General features: G+C 33.7%; 1 long non-coding RNA gene across 5 annotated transcripts in view; it reads left to right on the top strand.

Annotated features, from left to right (window-relative positions):
- LOC112642769 (uncharacterized) overlaps positions 1-22,008 on the top strand; it is an 86,694-nt gene that overhangs the window by 29,914 nt on the left and 34,772 nt on the right. For 4 of the 5 annotated variants that reach the window (XR_007403795.1, XR_007403796.1, XR_003125425.3 and 1 more), the window contains one exon: positions 7,747-7,843. The exons of the other annotated variant lie outside the window; for it this stretch is intronic. This is a non-coding gene — a long non-coding RNA (uncharacterized LOC112642769). The remainder of the gene's footprint in view (positions 1-7,746; positions 7,844-22,008) is intronic. 5 annotated transcript variants of the gene reach the window in all.

The following is a 22,008-nucleotide window of genomic DNA, read 5'->3' as shown; positions in this document are numbered from 1 at the left end:
CCCAATAGCCAGAGCAATCTTGAAAAAGAAAACTGAAACTGAAGGCATCACAATTCTGGACTTCAAGTTATACTTGAAGCTGTAGTGATCAAGGCAGTAAGAGACTGACATAAAAACAGACACAAAAACCAATGGAACAGAATAGAAAACTCAGAAATTGATGCACAACCATATGGTCAACTAATCTTCGACAAAGTAGGAAAGAATATCCAATGGAAAAAAGTCTCTTCAACAAATGGTATTGGGAAAACCAGATAGCAACATGCAGAACAACGAAACAGGACCACTTTCTTACACAATACACAAACATAAATTCAAAATGGATGAGTCCTTAATGTGAGATAGGAAACTATCAAAATACTAGAGGAGAACACAGGCAGTAACCTCTTTGACCTCAGTCATAGCCACTTCTTCCTAGACATGTCACCACAGGCAAGAGAAACAAAAGCAAAACTAAACCATTGGGACTTCATCAGCATAAAAACCTTCTGCATGGTGAGGGAGACAACAAAACTAAAAGGCAGCCTAGCCTATGGAATGAGAGAAGCTATTTACAAACGGCAGATATTACAGTGATATTACAAAATATCACCAAAATCTATAAAGAACTTAATCAAGATCCCCCAAAAACAAAAAATCCAGTTAAAAAATAGGTAGAAGACATGAAGAGACATTTTTCCAAAGAAGACATACAAATGGCTAACAGACACATGAAAAGATGTTCAATATCACTCATCATCAGGGAAACACAAATCAAAACTACAATGAGATATCACCTCACATCTGTCAGAATGGCTAAAATCAACAACATAAGAAACAACAGGTGTTAACAAGGATGAAAAGAAAGGAGAAAACTCTGACACTGTTGGTAGGAATGCAAACTGGTGCCGCCACGAGGGAAAAGAGTAGGGAAGTTTGTCAAAAAGTTAAAAATAGAGCTATCTTATGATATAGCAATCGCACTACTTGGTATTTATCCAAAGGATATCCGAAGGGACATGTGCACCCTGATGTTTATAGTAGTATTATCAATATCTAAGATATGGAAGCAGCCCAAGTGTCCATCAACTGATGAATGGATAAAGAAGAGGTGGTATATATACACAATGGAATAATACTCAGCCATCAAAAAGAATGAGATCTTGTCATTTACAACAACATGAATAGAATTAGAGGGTACTATGCTAAGCAAAATAAGTCAGAGAAAGACATATACCATATTATTTCACTCATATGTGGAATTAAGAAACAAAACAGATGAACATAGGGTGAAAAAGAGAGGCAAAACAGGAAATAGACTCTTAACAATAGAGAACAAACTGAGGGTTCCCTGGGTGGAGGAATCGATTAGATGGGTGACGAGTATTAGGAAGGGCGCTTGTGATGTGCACTGGGTGTTGTATGTAAAGGATGAGTCACTAAAATCTATACCTGAAACTAAAATTACATACATGTTAACTAACTGGAATTTAAATAAAAATGTGAAACAAATAAAAAACAAAATAAAATAGTATAATGTTCTAAGGGTTCATTACTATTGTAGCATGTGATCGGATTTCATAATTTTTAAGGTTGAATAATATTTCATTGTGTATGTAGTGTATGTATATTACATTTTGCTTATCCATTCATCTGTCAATGGGCATTTGGGTTGCTTCTAACTCATGGCTGTTGTATTTTCCACAATAGCTGCAGTGAACACTGTGCAAAATCTCTTTGAGATCTTGCTTTCTATTCTTTTGGTAATATATTAAACTTCAAAATGTTGGGGTCTCAAGGAAATAGTCAACAGAGTTAAAGGCAACCTATGTAATGGGAAAACAACATTTGCAAATATCTAATAAGGAGTTGAAATACAAAATATATAAAGAACTCCTACAACTCAACAATGTTAAAAAAAAATTACCCAGTTAAAAGCAATGAGCAAAAAAAAAAATAAATAAATAAAAAAAAAAAAAAAAAAGCAATGAGCAAAGGCCTCGAATAGACATTTCACTAAAGAAGTTATACAGATGGTCAATAGGCAAATGAAAAGTTGTCCAATAGCACTGGTCATTAGTTAAATGCAAATCAAAACAATGAGCTACACCTTACACCCATTATCATGGCCACTATAAAAAAAAACAAAACAAAGAATAGAAAACAATGTGTGAGAATGGAGAGAAATTGGAACACTTGTGCACTGTTGTTGGGTTTGTAAAATTGCAACTTATATGGAACACAGTATGGTGGTTCTTCAAAAATTAAAAATGGAATTGTTATTGTGATTTAGTAATCCCATTTCTGGGTTACAATTTTAAGTAGAGTGGGTATGATAGAGTTCATTAACAGGTGACACTTAAGCAACAACTTGAAGCTGCTAAGGGAATCAGCCATAAAGTTGTCCGGACAAAGAGTATTTCACTAGAGGAACACCTAATGCTAGATGCTGGAATGCACCTGGAGTCCATGATAACCTTCCAGAAGACCAGAGTAGCTGGAGAGAGAGAGCTAGGCAGCAAGAGTAATAGGGGGTAAGTTCCTAGGAACTGACAAATAACTGATGCTCCTTTGAGGCCTGTTAATAATACATTCTTTAAGACAGTCTCTGTGTTGCCTCAGAGAATTGCGTCACACAGTCATAAGTGAATATTTGCTTGAAGGTTTTCTGGAATCTAGGTACAAGTACACAATTCTTTCGGACTCGATTCTTTATATTCCTTAATTATTCATGCTTTCTTTTGTTTGATTAAGTAATGCTGCACCAGAGTTCACTGTAGATGTTATAATAAGTATGGTCATTGTACCTTGTTATCTCTATAAACTCTTGCATTTCTGAAAATCAAGATATCTGACTCCAGGGTTTGAGATAAGAGGATAGGAACCTCCACTAAAATGTCTGACTTTTTTCTCTTCATTCCTCTTTCTTGAGATGGAAATGAGTAGTTAACAAATAATTTTATCTCTCAAGCTTTATTTTCTGGGAACCCCAACTTAGACATAACATGTTTTTAAGTTCACTTTCTTATATACTGCACTAATTTACAACATAAAAACCAAGTTAAATTCCTAATGTATGTTATATTATAAGTGATTCTGCCAATAATGATTACACTACTGAATACTGAATCCTGCCAGACTGTTTCATCCTCGTTCAAGGGCAAGAATTTCTGCCCCACTCTATAACTGACCCAGTGAGGAAATATATCAAGAAACTCATCCTTTTAAGTGGCTAAGACTTGGACATCATTGTGTTTCTGAAAGTTAGACTAGAGCCAGAATCAGTAACAGGTCCACAGCTTTACAAAGCTTTCTTCTGGGTTCCACCTCCTTTCATAGTTTTACGATTATTCCTCCACCTGGTTCCCCAGGAATATATTCCAGGCCTCTGGCTTGACCTCCATCCACCCACTAGGGCTGGATCCCTGTTCTGAATCACATCCAGCCTCTCTGTGAGCCTGAGCCCTTTCCCAGATGCTATGTATTCCCTTGCATTCAAGACTTGGATCCTTCCCCTGTATAATCTAGCTGGGATCTTTCTCCAATGAGATTACTAACAATTATGCTGTCAAGCACCTTATTAATTATTTCACACTTGCTCAGACTTCCACTCTGATGCCCTCTAACCTGCTCAGATATCCTTGGAGATACATACCAACTCAAGTCACACATGAGGACTTGTGGCTAACTCCATAGTAAGAGAATTTCTTAAATTCTAAGCTTTTCGTATTCCTACTTTTATTCCTTTCTCACAACTTTTAGAGACCCCGCACTCCATGGCCCTAAAATAACATGGGTTTTGACGTACATACATTTCCAAATAATATCTAAGAGCTAAAGATGTAAAGCCTCTCATATAAGATACATCATTTTCACTCTGTTTAAATATTTATAAATCTCAAATAAGAATGATGTTACCACTAACAGAGTACTTCAGCATATGACCCTTAGTGATTTGGTAAAGGCCAAAAAAACAAGGAATGGGTCTAACAGACCCCAAGTTGTTTTATGGTATATTTTACAAGATGTGCTATTCAAGTAAGGTTAAACCTGATGGGGACAGGTTAACAGGTTAAGATGTCCCCATCTTTAACCTATGTTAATTTATTACAAATATGTATGAATTTCAAAAAGAAAGTATGAAACAAACTACACTGCAAAGCATAGTTAATGAAGTATCTTGAAGTTACACTATGAGAATAAAGTTACACTGTGAGAATACTCTACATGGCAGGGGAGAGGTATAGACTAGCCAAACTGAATAAATTCACTTCACTATCCAACACTATTTTCAAAATAACCTTTTGCTTATCATGTATCTTTGTCCTAACGATCAGCTTAAGATCTCTTGATTAATAATAAGCATGATTATCAAAGTGATTTTCCAGCTATCCAAATTAGTTTACCATCCTAATCAGAGTACAGTTAGAACCCCACTGGAATTGTCTACAGTCACTACAGAAAATATTGTTATTATTCTTTCATTTAATTGAATGCATAGGAATCAGCTGGATTGTCTCTAGAGCCATGCCTATCTGAGAATATTTGACCAAAACACTTGAAGATATTCAATAAACTTCTTACAATTCTCTTTTGATGAGTAGAGAGAACCATAACTAATCCTTGGTGAATATATATGTCAAGTAAAATCATTACAATTAGCGGTTAATCTTAATATAAAAGAAAACTATCACATAAAGACATTAGTAAATCAAAACCTCCCCAAAGGCTTGATAGAATGGAAACCTGGCTCAGATTTCTGGAGACAAGACACTGTAGTAGTTAAACTTATGGGTTTGGGGATTAGATTAGGTCATTTCAAATCTTGGCATTAGTATTACAGTTATGTGATCTTGAGTAAGTTATCAAGTTCATTTACCATAAATGAGAAAAATTAATGCCTATACCACAATATTCTTAGAAAGTTATATACATGCAATAAGCATTCAATTAGGTGACTATAAAAACTTTTATTAATTTTTCAGCCAGGCTCTTTGCTCTTAACTATTCCATTTACTCTGACTCAGTGATAAAATAGTTATATGCGGTCCCTTTTAAAAAGTTACACAGTAATTGTCAATGAAAAGATATATGTTAGAAAATAGTACACATGAAGAGGCTGGCATATATTAAATTATTGATCATATAAAGTGTGGTTACATAACAGATACGGTGCGGAGACACCCTATATCTCCTATTATATTGCCAATCTAACCTCAGTGTGTAATTGTCAACATATTTATTTACATCTGTTCTGTGTTCTAGCACAAATCAGGTTTTTTTTTAAAGATTTTATTTATTTATTCATGAGAGAGACAGAGAGAGACAGAGACATAGGCAAAGGGAGAACCAGGCTCCATGCAAGGAGCCCGACATAGGACTGGATCCTGTGACCCCAGGATCACACCCCGGGCCTAAGGCCGGAGCTAAACCGCTGAGCCACCCAGGGATCCCCTCAGTTTCTCATTGTTCATTTTCTGACTGTGCAATCTTTCTTCACCCTCCTTTGCAGCCATGCTGTGCCACTCGTCATATTACTTTGCATAATAAATAAGTTAAATACAGTGAACATTAAATATATGTATATGTATATTTAGCTGCTGCTATTCTTAATAGGAGCTCTCCAGATTTATGCAAAAAAGAAACTAAACTCTATGTTCTTCAAAATGCTTGATGTCTGTGAAAATTTTATCTAGACAAGCTGTTCAGTCTATGTTATGCTGCCACAGAAGGGATTTTACAAATTTACCAGACTTTTTTGAGGGGAGATATAATTTCTAGGCTTCATATTATTTGGCAAATACCGCAAACTGTTGAGATGAATGTCTATGGACATTCTATATTGAATGACTTCTGTTTTCTAGATTTTCATCCCATTGTGTAGGCTACATTTACACCTGCTCAAATAGACAGAGGTTTCTTTTCTTTTCTTTTCTTCTTCTTCTTTTTTTTTTTTTTTAAGATTTTACTTGTTGGTGTGCCTGAGTGGCTCAAGTTATGATCTCGGAGTCCTAGGATAGAGTCCCATATCCCTGCTGAGCAGGGAGCCCGCTTCTCCCTCTCCTCCCCGCTTCTGCTGTGTCTCACTATCTCTGTCACTATTTTAAGATTTTACTTAGTTATTTGAGGGAGAGAGAGATAGAGAGAGAGCAAGAGCAGTGGGAGGAGCAGAGGGAGAGAGACAAGCGAACTCCACCCTGAGCACAGAGCCTGACAACTTGGCTCATCTCATGACCCTGAGATCATGACTGGAGGTGAAATCAAGAGTCAGATGCTTAACCAATTGAGCTACCCAGGCACTCCTAGACAGAGTTTTCCATATAGTATTCCAGAAATTTAAATCACGCACAAACATGAAGAAAATAAAAATTATTAATTGCATATTTTTACAAACTTATTTAGTAGTATATGCAAAAAAAAAAAATTCACATAGATGAAGAATGCTGCATCTCTAATCTATACCTGGAGCTTGATATGTAGATAATTTGAAGGTAAGATATTTATTTTAAAACTCCATGTTTAATCAAGGTTTACAAGAAACATAAAGGAAGAGAAACACTTCTGTATTTTCTATTGTCAATATTTACATCAGTAAAATAAAATTAATTATATGGGTACTATAGTCCCTAGTATCATTTATAAAATCTTGAGAGTATTTTATCTAAGGTAAACTTTTCTCCAGCCAGAATCAGATAGTCTTTTAAAGAATTTTTATTAGCAAAAGCTAAAGCCCCAATTAATTTGTCATCTGAGTGGACTTTATAAAAACCAGCCAATAATGCAACTTCTAAAATACATGTTTCAAAAACAAATGCATGTTTCAAATATGTCTTTTCCAAAATGCACATTCCTATTCTCTAATTTTTTCAGTTGTATCAGATACGAGCTCATTTGACTAATAAATAATTTTACCTTTTCCTTTCTACTATGCTGAAATGAAATTCAGAGATAAAATTAGCCTTTACATATCCTTTACTACCATATGATATGTAATGAAATAATCAAATGCTTTCACCAATTTATAATGGATGTATTTTTTTATGTAAGTGATAAAGCCCAGAAATTATTCTGCGTATGAAATAAAGGAAAACAAAATACAATTAAGTGTATTAAACTTTTTTATTAAAATAAAATAATTTATCAAACTTTTATTAAAACTTATTAAAATAAGTAACAGTAATCTAATCTTACTTGTACATAATGAGAAAGGGGAAAATAAAAAAGATATCAAGTCAAATTTCCATCTTATTTACTACAAAAGTGAAAAAAATTAATATGCCAGTACCCATCTCTGTGGTCAATAAAAGTATTAAAAAACTAATAAAAGTAAATATATATGAAATATTTATCAAATTCTTACCCAATTAGTAAGAATATTTCACTTTCTAGTTTACTTACTATTAATGTTATGGCATCAAAGTTATGCACTTACTTATGAACTAGATGTGATGTCCTTAGTGAATTCAAATGTCTAATAGCATCAGTCAAATCCCTTTAATTATTTTATCTATATACTGACTTTCTCCTAAAGCAGTAGACTTTATTAAATTTCCTGTAATTTTTGTTATCAGGTATACAGACGCTTAACATTTGAGATATGTCTTGGCCACAGCATATTTCTAAGTTGTGTGATCTGTGAGAAAATTTGTTGCTAAGCAAGACTGTTCTATGCATTGCATCCCTGGCATTTGCCCACTAAACGAACCTTTCCTCAATCATTATTACCAAATATCTCACTGGTATTTTCTACATTTCCCTCTCCCATAGGTGTGCTGCTCATTTAAAATCACTCTTCCACCAGACACTGGAAACTGAAAAAGCTGTTAAACATAGGGCAATATCTGACTTGGGATGACTTGTTGGAGTAAGAAGAGACTTTTAAATTTCTTTTAAACATATGTACTACTTATATATAATTTTATATATATATTATTTTAATACATATATTTTTATAATTATATATTATTTTCATATATATATATATATATACACACACACACACATCTCACAGAAACAGGATTTGTCAGAGTGACAGAAATTTTTTCCAAACACTGTCATTCCATCCTAGTACTAAACTCTTCCTTCTCTTTGTCCAGTCCAGTGTCTGATTTCACACCAGCCTTCCTTTACTGACTTCTTTTCCTTGATACTTTCTAGTTTTCTCTCAATCTGGGCTCAATGTCTTCTCTCTTAAAAGCCACACTATTTGCTTGGCTATCTCCCATGTTCATTCAGATGTCATCCTACATTCCCTCCCTAATAGAGGCCTATTCTGGATCAATCTGTCTTTGGCAGCCATTTTGCCTAATTCATGGCACCTCCTCCACCATCCAACAGTCATTCCCTATCTTATCACCCTATTTTCTTTCTGTTACAGCATCTACATCATTTTGTTCCTCTCTCACTAGAATGTAAGGGAGGCAATGACCATTCCTGTGTTGTTCAAAACTGTGCCCTCAGTGCCAGGCCTATGTACCTGGTACATAGGCAGCCCCATAATAGGGACCTAAGTGAATCTCTCACTCTTTCAAGAATACATAATCCCCCAAATCCTATCGACAACTGCTATGTGGTTTTCATTTGGATGTGAAAAAGAGCTACATATGTGGGGATGGGGGTATTGCCACAACCTCTAAATTTAATTTAAAAACTAATGTTGACATTCATTCCAAAGGTTTCTTTGCCCTCCAAATGTTTGCCTTATATCTTCCTAAAATATACAGCTTTTAATTATTTGGATTTTTTTTCCTAGAAAATTTTATATGTTTGAAACTTAAAAATATGCTGGTGTTATTTATTCACAATTTTGCTTAATATTTTTTTAAATTTCGTTTTGGTATAGTATAGTTAAGTAATAAAAAATTTCCCAAAAATAAAATCGAAATATGGCCAATCCTGGTAGTCAACTGATTTTTCACATTAGTTTTCCTTTCCAAATGCCATGGTTTTATATAGTGTAAATGATCCTCTCATTACCAGATGGTATGAGAAAGAAACTGCTTCAGGGAGGTATATGCTATATAAGCCTGTACATTGAGTAGCTATAAAAAAGCAAAGCTTTGTAAACTATCCAGTAAAGTATCTGAACTCAGCAGTGTGGATTGGGGAATGAAAACACTGAACTCTCCATCTAACCAGATGTGGACATTCCTAATGGATGATAAGTTCAGTCAACCAATAAAATGTTTTCAACTTAAAGCTTAAAGTGGTTATTACAATGCTAATGCTCTCTGCCTAGAAAGTATAACTGAAGCAGAGAGAGATACAAAAAAAGAAAAGCAAATTATCTTGCAATCCAAATATTTACCAGATCCTTTATTTAGTCTATTTTTAGAATTCCACAACTTACAATATGCAAGATATGGAATAATTACACAAAGATGAAGATAACTGCGGATTATATTTCATTATCACTCTAAACCTAATCTGAATCATTAGTTTAATTGCAGTGATTCTAAATGTGATTGTAGAAGAGGGATTTATCACATAACTGTTTATTGAAATAAATCCCAAATATTTACCTCCTCCTGATTTGAGATATTTTCACGTGAATTTTCTATTAACATCAACTTGGCCTGTATACAACTGAATCCAATCTCCTCTTTCTTTCTGAATAGATTCTTTTGCTGTTCTGTTCATTTTATCATTATCACAGACATAAACTCAAAAAGAAGAGTCATTCTTTGATTCCTTTGCTCCAGCCTTATGCCTTACTTGTCATCAGTGGATTCATTATTCTTTTCCTTTTCTTATCTCATTGTTTCATGCATTTACCTTCTTTTCCACTCTCATTCACGGGGCAGGACTTCATCAGTGGATATTTGAACTACAGAATGAACTTCAGACTTCCAATTTTTTAATGTATATAAAGTGTGTTGTTAATTGAAACTTTAAAGCCATGTGATCTTCATAGCATTATTCTCTTCAAGAACATTAATATCTCCCTTTATCTCCCCTATGGAATGAGCTAAAACACACCGATATCATCAGGATCTACCACAATCTAGCTCTACACATTCAATCTAATTTTTCTCCTAAAATCAATGTGGACTTATATCCAAATGTGATATCTCTCTCTCTCTTTTTTTTTAAGGTTTATTTGGGAGAGAGAAAGTGAGTGGGTGAGCAGGGGGAGGAGCAGAGGGAGAAGGACAAGCAGACCCTTTGCTGAGTGCAGAGCCTGACCCAGGCTCGATCCCACTACCATGAAGTCATGATCCAAGCTGAAATAATGAGTTGGATGTGAAACTGACTGAGCCACTCATGCACCCTTCACATCTTTACTTACTATTTTTAAGCTCCTAGAGATTGGGAATTATGGCTCTTAGCATCTTCCCCAGCACTATAGCATCTAAAGAAAAATATTTATAAATAAGTTACAGTCCTTTTTTCAAGATTTTATTTTCAGGATTTTTATTTTATCTCTATATCCAATATGGGGCTTGAAATCACAACCCTGAGATCAGCAATCAGATGCTGTATTGAATAAGCCAGCCAAGTGCCCCCAAATTATAATCCTTTTTGAAAAATTTTATTCCTGTCTATCAATACTAGAGGGGGTATTGAATATATTGATTTAAAAGCACAAACTAACTTTAACATAATTTAGTTGGTGCTATGCATTCAAAATATACATTCAAAAGTATTAATTCCTAGATGTGTCAGAAATTATTCTAATCACTAGAAATATAAAGGTAAAGAAGACATGCCAAATTATCATTGCTTCCTGTTGCTATCTACTGAGTCCTCATGTCATAGATAAAACCTTGAAATAGATTGATTTCATATATATTTTGTATATATATTATACAAAATATATATATATATACAATTTTTTTCTGGATTGCAAAAATAAACTGTGTCAAAGGACAGTGTGTTTTTTAGTTCACTTCATCCTTGTTACTGACCAAGTATATTTCATTTACCAAGATCAGCATTTATCATAAAAAATCTTCAGTTGTCACTTTACTTCATTTCCTTATGTTGAATCACAAGTGCATATTACTTTTAAATTTTTTATTCTAATTCACTATTCTTTATAAAATTATCATTAAAAATCAAAATATTGTGCAATGACTATCTTGAATGTATGGTCATTAGTTACATGATTTGAAATCTACAACAGAAAATGTAAATGAACTCAGACAAAAATGCAAACTGCTCTAGATTGGTACTAAAAAACAAGAATTTGGATCTATGTCAACATTATATTTCATTTGGATTTCTAAATTCATTATGGAGAAAAATATAATATTTATTCAACTAACTTGTTTGGGAGATACTCTTCCCTATCCCATCCCAATTTGGAATTAGAATAAAACCAACTGTGAATGAGTATTCACAGTACGCATCCCAACCATTATGGAATCCTCACGCATGTTTAAACTCAAATTGTTTCCATTCTGATCCTGTCTATTCTTGGCCATCCATTTCAGGTTCTGTGACTCCTATTCGGATCTTTTTTTTCTGGCCACTTACTTTGTGGACTGATCTAAAATTTTAAAAATTCAACTTAGTGAATAGATTTTACTTTTCTTTCTAATTCTTGGGACCAGTGAAATTAATTCTTTCTCTGTCTCCCAAGTTAAACATAGTCAGGATTTCACCCTACCTGTGCTCCCAAGAGGGCAAGGGACTCACACAATTGATGAAGATCCTATTGATTTAAAAACACAGAACCTCCCAGGTAAAATCTAAAACTGGCCCCTGTATACAGAGGGTAAGTAAAAACTGAAGAAAGAATCAGACCACTCAACATTGGTAGGTAGCAAGTTTAATAAGCAAGAGAACTTACGTATGAGTTTTGCCTAGGGTAGCCACAGACAAGCTGCCATACCTGCCTGACAAAATCTTAAAAGTTTATATAGAGGCCTTGTCTGGGTTCAGTTATGTATGCCATACAGATGACCTCAAAAACACATTGTTTTCTAAGGCTGTGTCCTTGAAAATGATTCCCACTACAGGAATGGTAGGAAGATCATACGTTTCAAGGGGGAGAGGGGGTTGGAGTTAGGAGCCTCTGGGTCCAGTATGAGGGTCACCCTATGGTCATGTCCTCTCTGTAACCTCCTTTACTAGGTATTAAAATGATTCATTTTATCCTTCATAAGAGAATCAATTCATTCTTAATTTACTGACTATGCCTCTTACAATTAAGTAGAAAAGTATAAGTGACTACAAATAAGACTTATCAAATCCTTATTAACTTCTCATTCAGAGTAGACCTTTCATGAAGTTTGTATTCTCTAAATCACAGATGTCTCTGACATAAATGTGGACATTGATAATATTAATAGAAGTGATAGACCATATGATGCTCTCTGGGATCCATTTATTCAACTGAAGAAAAAAAACTTCAAAATAATTAGTTGAACCATAGGGAATATTATCTATCTAAATAATGATAATTTTATGACTAGCTCAATATTAGTTAATATTTTCAGTCTTTTAAAGTATTTCTAAATATTAGTAAATTTTATTTAGAGTTAAATTATAGCCCTCAATAAAGATTCATTGATCCTTTTATGCAGGCTGGGGATACTAAAACACAAAGAAATGTACTAAATTATAAGCAAGCTTATAATCTAATTTGGAAAGTAGAATATATATTTTTTTAAAAAAACTAAAACCACCAAGAAGACTATTCATCATGTCTACGATGATTTTAAAAACAAATGATAGAGATATTTCTAGAGCAAACATTGGAGAGAGTTCATTTGGGCAGGAAAGTAAGGCCTCATTTAGATTTTGAAGTGAGATTTTGAAGTGAGCCTTGAAGGAACATTGTTCATAATTTTTTTTTTTTAAGAGGGAGATAGAGACAGAATTTCAAGTAGTAGAAGCTGATATGTTTAATAGGTAAATCTTTGAGATGCTAATCAAAACAGACTTGAACATCACTTATTTATGAATTCAGTTCTCCCTTTTTATTAATTTGAATATATATTTTTATTTTGTTTTTTTTTAATTTTTTTATTTATTTATGGTAGTCACAGAGAGAGAGAGAGAGAGAGAGGCAGAGACATAGGCAGAGGGAGAAGCAGGCTCCATGCACCGGAAGCCCGACGTGGGATTCGATCCCGGATCTCCAGGATCGCGCCCTGGGCCAAAGGCAGGCGCTAAACCGCTGCACCACCCAGGGATCCCTGAATATATATTTTTAAAATATGAGTTGACCACCTCAATTCTTCCCAGGTGGATCTCATTTCATCACATAAGTGTCTACTCTGACATACATTGTTGAATTACCTGCTTTACTGAAGCAGAAACTTAGCACAAATTTCAAATTGTTTCTGTTATTTTAAATTCTGAGAATCCAATTAATTTGGAGGAAGTACATGGAGTTTGTTGTTTAGATTTTTAAAAAATAAAATAGGCTATTTGAATTCTCATTTTCTGATGCTACCTCCCTCTTTCATTGTCATTATACAATGACTTATTCCTTTCCAATTCCCCTTATTGTTTTTAGTAAGCTTAATGAACATAAAAATTTTGGCAGAAGTAAAAAAAGAAAAAAAGTCGATAGAAGACATACACTTATACATATTGTAATGTGGGATCCATGTACTCACTGAAGAAAAATAATGCATAAGAATTAGTCAATTCTCAGGGTGACTTTCAATCTGAACAGTCAATTATAATGCTATGCTTGACAAATCTGTCATAATCAAACAGTGAGAATCAGGAACAAGATTGAAAATAGTTATTAGGTTACACAGTAGTATATGGTTGGAGCTTAAAATACCTATTATTAGTTCATTCCAAGTCTATGTTTAAAAATAATTTCCATCATCTAAGTTCTCACATTCACTTTCTCAGATCTCTTATTAACCCCAAGTTTCTGAACAGTGTTGGAGAGGAGGTAAAAAATAAATAAATAAATGCTAAGAAAATTAAACCATCATCAATGTCTGATGTAACTTGCAAAGTGAAAAGAAGATAAATACAATGGTTTCTTTTGAGGGGCTGGGAATTTCTATAATTAGAAGGAGCTCATGGTTATAACTCTATGAATATACTAAAACCTACCAAACTATATACTTTTAAAAGAGTGATTTTTGATAATACTTAAATTGTATTTCAATAAAACTATTACACAAAAGAAGAAAGAAGGAGAAGAAAAAGAAAAAGAAGAACCACCATCACCCAGATATCCAGCTTATGCTTAATTTTAAATGATGGGACCTAACATAAGGATACCACAACATGTCTAGGGTCCAATTACAATGTTTCACCACTATGGTATTTTTCATCTCTTTGTCACATTTAATTTCTAACAAAGGATTTTATTAGGTTGGTTGATTACTATCTGGATATGAGTAGGTCTTGTTAGATGCAAGGAGTATGGCCTATAAGTAGGAATTTTAAAAATACCAAAAGCAAAGTCAAAAACAAGTCTATAAAAACAAAGTGATCTGCTGATACTCTTTCTCCGGTATCAGCAAACTATGGCTTAAACCCAGACTGCCATCTGCTTGGGCAAATAAAGTTTTACTGGAACATAGCTGTAGTCATTTCTCTATATATTACTTGACTATTTTTGTACTACAATTCCTAAGTGAGTAATTAGGGCAGAGACTTCATGGCCCACAAAGCCTAAATATTTTCTATGTATCCCTTTACTGAAAAAATTCACCAATTCTTGGTATAATATTTGAAACTGTTTAAATTGAATAAAATATATTTATTTTTAACTTGAATTGTCATATCTTCATAACCCATTCTCTGTTCTTGATACCTTTTTTTTTCTAACTATATTAGAGTATAGGAAGGATTTGGGATTTTTCACTTGGGTCAGTTAGTGGGAACAAGAAAAGTTAGCAAAGTAGCAACAGAATTCCAATTATCCTGGTTTGTAATTTATAATTCAATTTTTCTTCATTTTGATTCAGTGTCTAAGCAATGCTTAAAAATTTGACCTAAACTCAGCCACACTGTCTCAAGATTGTGTCCCTGAAGCGTCCTCACCAGTGACTGCAACACTTCCATAACCTCAACTATGAAGTTCCTTCTGTGTGATTGGAGCCCCCTGTCCCCATACTTCCTCTCTCCTAAGATTCCACCCCAACAGTTGACCCCCCTCCTCTCCAGTCCCATCATCTGACCCAGTCAGATTTCAGGACCCCGCACATTTTCACACACCTTTACCCTCCTGCTAGCTCTGCCCCCAGGCCTATGGGTTATGACCTCTCATAGTGAGCCCCCTCACACACACACCATCGTTCTGCTCATTCCCTGGTGTGACTACCTAACTAAAGCCCTGTTCTCTGTTAGAGCCCAAGCCTGGGACCCTGGGCAGGCACCTGAGTACTGAACTTGGCTGGAGAAAATCTCAGGCTGTTGGTGAATCCACATCAAATTGCTGGACAATCCCACACCCGAGACTCAGGCTCTCATCTCCTGTCCCCTGGAACCTCCAAACACACTTGCTTTCATTTCTCAACTAAATGTCAGATTATAAATGTTGATACATAATACATTCATGTAGTTAAGTAATAAAAATGTGAAACAGGATAAAAAAAGGAAAAGACAAAAAAATTGACTGACACTGACTAATGTATTAGAACCTAAGTGACAGGAGAAACTAATGCACATTTACTTGGATTCTAAATCTGGTTTCTGATGGTAGAAAAGATGGGCATGTGTCCTGAAAGAAAGAAAAACAAGACCTTTTTTTTTTCCTCTGGAATATTCCCTATAATTTCATGTTAATTTTTCCATAATATTGGATCCTTATGTATAAAAATTGACATCAAGTCCTAGGCCTAATCAGTCAACTATTGCACCTTGCTAAGAAGAATGGAAGAGGGTAATATGAAGTATAGTCCCAGGAGAATTACTGCTTTCCTATTGTTATGGTAAACGATTCAATATGTCTTCCCTGTGTTGTTGGGGGGGGGTTGTTTGTTTTTTAGGGAAAAAAATAACCTTTTAAAGTTTCATGATGAGGACTTTGGAAATTTCTGACATACTAGACTAATTTAAATCTATTTCTTTAGCAAAATTACAACTTTGGTTGCACGTTTTATAAGGTCTCCTTCTAAAATTGAGATGTAATAGTCTTCTATTCCAGGCACAATCACGTTATACTTCTCAGTTTTCCAAGACGGAATTGTAGCTTGGTTTTCCAAAGCTGAGGAAATAGCCTTACATCATCAGTACAGATGAACAGCTCTTTAGGCCGTAACTAAACTCTGCTATATGGTTATCAGAAATCTGGCTGACAGAATTATTTAGGGAGATGACAAAAGGAATATTCTTTTTCTTTGTTCTTTTAAGTACCTACTTTTATTAGTGGAATTATTTGTGTAGAAGGAATTATGCTATATTCATAGGCCATGTTACCTGAATTTCATAAGCATCATTTTCACTAAAACTTATCCTATAAAAAATCTTAAAATATCCTTGAAAAAATGCTATAGTTCCAGTATTTGATACATACTTACTATACATACTATATAGTTACAAAACCGGAGAAACTGTCTAATGTGTCTCTTGGCACTGTAGTATCCCTGTGGAAACCTCTCTTGGACTTAGTATCAAGGAAATTTTTTTCTTCCCTGAGGTATCAGCTTGTTTCCTCCTTTATAAAGAGAATAGTGTAACATCACATTTCTCCCTTTTCCTTGACTGCCAGATATCTAAAGTCTCATTCTTAGAAAATTTATTGACTATTAGTGTCAGCATACCACCTTTTTATTTTTGCCTACTTTTCCCACATTTATTCACATTTTGATCATGTGCTTTATATGATACACTGGTCACTGTTGGGGTTTAGTCTGAAGTTTCTACAAACCCATTTGGGAGTATGGCAGAAAAAAAAGCACAAAATAAAACTGCAAGCAAGTTAAAAAAAATACATGAAGAGTGTGCATTGCATATTAAATGCATTTCTAACTCATATGGAGGCTGCATGAAAATGATGACACTTTGATTGACTGTGGTAACAATAAAATAACCAGATTACTGATTGTTTTTTCTTCATAGAACTTTTTAGTCCTAAAAAGAAAAAAATTTTTTTTTAGTTCTTGTTTAATTAACATGGAAGCTAAACTTAGAGATAATATCACTATCTTAGATTGAGAGAGAGCATGGAAAAGGAAATGCTCAGTTCAAAGTGTCACTGTCAGGAAATGGCACAGCAGGCACAAGTGCTTCCTAGGTCAGCACTGTCTTCTCTTATGTACTGTTTTTATTAAATTCTTTATTTAGGGTTTGTAATCACAATCTAAAAGTTATTCTTACTTCTTTTAAATGAAAACAAAATTATCGATCCCATAGGCAGTTATAAATTATTAAGTAACTTCAAAACTTCGTTTATTACCATAGCATAGTCTCAAAATGACCCTCCAAATGCTATATCTACCAACTTTTAAGTTTTATTTTAAACATGATATATTTACATGTTACTTGGCATTTTACATAGAGATATACAAAGGTTTTCAAACCCTGAAACACACCCTTTGCATCTGGAGAAAGTTAGCTTTTACAATCAGTTTGTAAATAGACTTTCATTTTTTTCTTCCTCTAAAAGAGAAAAAAAGCTAGTTAGCTTCTTATAAAAAAAAATTAGAACTCTTTTTGCACAGAAAATATCGGGTAAATATATTTTTAAATAAACTACTTACATATTTTAGTGTTTTACTATATGCTTTGTAATCAGTATTTTAGTATTCTTTTGTATTAGCAATTTTTCAGATACAGTTTTAAATTCACAGAAGTTCTATTAACCTTTTGTGAAAAGGTTAATTGAGAAAAGACTATCTATTCACAATAATATTCACTTGAGTCAAGAAGTTTGAAAGAAGAAAATGACATAATGAATAATGTTCTTTGAAGCAAAATACTGTATAAAGTCTGTGATGCATTTGATCACAATTGTATTAATTGGGTCTTAACAGTGATTTCCCAGAGTTCAAATATAGCTCAAAAATTTAAGGAGTCTGTTGCTTGAGTAATCTAGTATTTAAAAAGCCTTTGTCAATTTTCAGAAATGGAAAGGAAGAGAGGTAGAAGAAATCTAACTTATAATGATCAGACCCAAGCTCTGTTGGGGACTATATAGGGGCACAAATATCTTGTCATTTAAAATCCTGGTTTGTACACATTTTGAAGACCAATTGGTTGAATATATAGAGTTCATATAAAATGTTTATAAGGATTTGATTATTTGTTATATGATGCTTTAACATAGGTACAATAACAAAGAATATACATGTATGACTACTACAATTGTTTTAGATATTTTTCTTTCATAATTTATACTGTAAAATGTATACATACATATCTATATACAAAGGAACATACATATACACATATACATATATATGAGAAAGTTTTTTAAATGGTCTGAGTATGGGACACCTGGGTGGATCAGTGGTTGAGCATGATCCTGGAGTCCTAGGATTGAGTCTCACATCATGCTCCCAGCAGGAAGCCTGTTTCTCCCTCTGCCTATGTCTCTGCCTCTCTCTGGGTCTCTCATGAATAAATGAATATAATCTTTTTTAAAATAAATAAATAAATGATCTGAGTAAATGTAAATTAGATTATGCAATGCAAATTTTAAAACACAGAAAGAGAACTAAGGCAAAGAAAGGAAACTCAGCATATCACTTGGTATATATATTTCAGTTTGAAGAGATATAAGTTTTTAAATCACCCAAAATACATGATCAACTAGAGTAAAGAGCTGTTGAAGATTTTCCAATTTATTATTTTCTAATTATTTCCAAATATTCTGAATGTTTTCAGCTATTTTTTATCACAATGATTTTTTAAAATGCAGTAACAACGATTAGTGTTTACTAAGAACATACAATTTGTTAGACGTAAGTAAATCATATACATTTTCTGATTTTACTGTCAAAACAAATCTTAGACACAGGTAACTTTAGCATCCCATTTTAAAGATGAGTAAACTGCACTACATAGAAAAGATATACAATTTTCTCAAGGACACACACTAATGATATTGGATCTATGTACAAATCCTTAAAATCTGGCTAAATCTTATTCTCTGTCACTTCTCCATACAGCTTTCTTGATTATCAGGAGTTTCTGGCTCATTTGATGTTTTATTTTAATAATGCTAGTGCTCAAACACCACCCTAAAATGAAGAACTACAAAGAGCTAAAATCTTGAGATCCTTTCATCTAATTGATTGATCTTCATCCTATGTGGAGTTAGAATGATGTTGTTGCTATTGTGCAAAATGTGTTTCAAAGAATACCATAAAAATACAATATTTAAAATCAGGCAGCATAAAAAAGTTTATAACATTTTGTGTGTGTGTGTGTGTGAATTCTGTAGAAAAAAAAACATATATCCTAAATTAATAACATATAAGAACATGTATTTGCATTGAGGTAGGGATGATTAAGAATGTACATATGCAGCTCTAGATATTTCCTGGAAAGAAAGACTTGGAATGCTCTGGCAATTAAGAACAGTTCAGAATAAAAAATAAAATCATGAGTTCTTAAAAATACATTGAGGGATATGAAAGAAAGGAAGGAATAATACACTTGCCAGCTCTCTTGTTTAAATAATTGTCTCAGGGTCCAGGATGGTAGATACATATTTTCCCTGAGGGACTTTTACAAATCTTCTCTAAATCTTTACGTACTTATTGTAGGTATTACAGAAAGATAAGAGCAATCCTGAAGTAAACAGAACACTAAAAGAGAATTTACAAAACACTTCCTTAAAAATGTATAAAATTTGAAACCAGATAAGTGCAAGTGTTCTTCAAGCAAGAAATCAAGCCATAGCCTGAGATAAAAGCAGGTTATGTTAGCAATTTTAAAAGTTGCAAAGTAAATATTAATAATAATACTGAAGAGAGAATGCTACCTCTCCTCCGAAACAACCAAACACAGAAATAAAACAACTTAGAAAAAAAGAGAAGGAAATAGAGGAAACAGAAATGCACATTGATATGAGTCTGTAACATTGATATTTAGTTCCAGATGATCTGAGGTTTTGCCTATATTCACGGTGGGACAGAATTACAAAATCTTTTCTAGATCTTATTTTCTTAGAAATACGCGGAAGGGAAGGAGAGGGAAGTTATAGGGCTAAATATTTCCAAAGAGAATGTATAAATGTAGGCCAGGCATGGAAAAATCCATGGTAATTCGGATATTTTGTTTGATGTGATTTGGGGAATGGATACATTCATAAACACACAGTACCAGAATTATGCATTAAAGGATTCTTAGAAGTTGAGAGATTCTCTTCCACATAGTCATTCCCACACATACTTAGTTATCCAATAAAGGCCACTAGAGTTTGGGAGAATTGTCTAAGATCACACAAATGATCAGCTGCACATCTGCAGGGGAACTCACTTTTCCTGCCTGGCCTGGCAGTTTCTTCCAGTGCTTAAGTTGAGGCCTTGAAATCAATCAAGTCTGAACTGTCTTCAAGGCAAGCACCAATCAGCAGATTCCCCCATCAACCTAAAAAGCACCTGGGAGATCCACATTTGTCACAGAATCATGTAAGTCGTTTGGAAATGTGTTTTAATGAGGTGCTTGTCCTATGGGAAGAAGGCTTGATTCTAATTAAAGATGAAGCCAAGATACTTTTTGCAGTTTCATTTAATGATGACTTGGGAGGTCTTTTCAATTATAAAAGCTACATGACTGCATTTGGACAAACTTTAGGCAGGATTTGCAGTATTACCAATATGTACTTAAATGAATATTAAGGAAATTTATATCTTACTTCATGAGGAGAGTGTTCTCAAACAGAAAGTTTTACTGTTCATAGATACATGTGGATTCTAAATTTTTCAAATTACTGTAATTTGGAGTTTTAAAGATCCAAACCACTGAACTGTTATAATAGCTAATAAATAATAGCTAAAGAAATCATTTTAGAATGTCTCTCATTGGAATAGAAGCTTGAGCTGTGCAAATTACAAAAATATTTACTTGAATCTCTTACTCTGCTTCTATATTTACCTAGAAATGACTTTTCAAAAGTTATATTATTCCAGAGCTGAAGACAATTTTAAGATGAGTTCAAATGTTTCAAGCTCATTTCTAACTTTAGAAGCTATTATAGTTGTACCATTAGTAAAATATTTTTCTCTGGAAAAAGCAGCTCTGCTTTCATACTGTCCCTAACTTAAGTAATTATTGAAATGTATAATATTCTAGCATATGTGGGTCTTTGGTTTTATCTTTTTATATCATGACACACATTTTTAATTTTATTATTGAAAAAAAATAAAGAATTAAGAAAAAGCTCAAGAGAGTATCTAATTATCATACAGGTAATTTTACTAGATTAATATCAGTCCCATGCCAATTCTGTAATTCTTAACTTCATTAAGTATTTGGGCCAATTTTAATACTTCTCTAATCACCACTACCAAACTAGACAACATAAAGGGAAACACATGTATTTATAAAGACTTTATGCCCAAAAAACAAAAAACCCAGTCAAGAAATGGGCAGAAGACATGAACAGACATTTCTCCAAAGAAGACATACAAATGACCAACAGAAACATGAAAAAATGCTCCACATCACGCAGCATCATGGAAATATAAATAAAAACTACAATGAGATACCACCTCACACCACTCAGAATGGCTAAAATTAATAACTCAGGAAATAAAAGATGCTCACAAGGATGCAGAGAAAGGGGAACCCTCTTACACTGTTCATAGGAATGCAAACTGGTATAGCCACTCTGGGAAACAGTATGGAGGTGCCTCAAAAGTTAAAAATAGAAATACCCTATGACTCAGCAATTGCACTACTAGGTACTTATCCAAAAGATAAAACAATGATTCAAAGGGGCACATGTACCCAGTGTTTATCGCAACAATGTCCACAATAGCCAAACTATGGAAAGAGCCCAGATGTCCATCAATAGATAAATGGAAAAAGAGGTTGTGGTATATATGAATATATATATGGTGTGTGTGTGTGTGTGTGTGTGTGTGTATATGATATATAATGGAATATTATTCTGCCATCAAAAAGGATTAAATCTTGTCATTTGCAACAATC

Source organism: Canis lupus, chromosome 19, assembly GCF_003254725.2.
Source record: "Canis lupus dingo isolate Sandy chromosome 19, ASM325472v2, whole genome shotgun sequence".
NCBI lineage: Eukaryota > Metazoa > Chordata > Mammalia > Carnivora > Canidae > Canis > Canis lupus.
Note: the sequence above shows the minus strand (reverse complement) of the source record. Positions and strands in the feature narration are given on the sequence as shown.